Consider the following 600-nt stretch of genomic DNA (forward strand, 5'->3'; position numbering starts at 1 on the left):
CGCCACGAGCGCCGCCGCTCCGAGACTTTGGCTTGCGCACTCATCTTAATTTTCTCTCCCCGGCCCGTCCCCGGCGAGAGCGCGGGTCGCTTGTTCAAACACACGACCCTCGAGATGAGGCGCCTTTAGGCGAAAGTGGAGCGGAGTTACGCCTGGGGGCGACGCGGGGATGGCGAGGGGCGAAGTCCTCCTCCAGGAGGCATGGCAACCCTGGCGCTCCTGGAGCCGCTCCTGGAGCCGCTGCTCCTGGAGCTGGAGAAGCTGTCTGCCGGGGCGGCGGGCAACATGATTGGACTGCCTGCACGAGTTACGCGCTCCGCCCCGGCTCAGGCAGCGGCCCCATCGCAACCCTTTACACGGCCGGGCAGCCCGAGTGCGCCCTGTCCTATCTCGCCGTGGACAGGGCGGACAGCACGACGGACAGCCCGGGCGGGTGTGAAGGTGTGTGCGCGTGTGTGTGTGTGCAGGCACGCACTTCGCTTCAGTCTCGGCAGCGCGACAGAGGGCCAGCACGGCTTCCCCTACCGTTTGTTGGCCCCTCTCTCTCGTACTCTTTCTCGCCCTTCCGCTTCCCCTCCCTCCCTCCCTCCCTCCCTCCCT

Source organism: Frankliniella occidentalis, unplaced genomic scaffold (assembly GCF_000697945.3).
Source record: "Frankliniella occidentalis isolate FOCC.00 unplaced genomic scaffold, Focc_3.1 Scaffold26, whole genome shotgun sequence".
Classification (NCBI taxonomy): domain Eukaryota; kingdom Metazoa; phylum Arthropoda; class Insecta; order Thysanoptera; family Thripidae; genus Frankliniella; species Frankliniella occidentalis.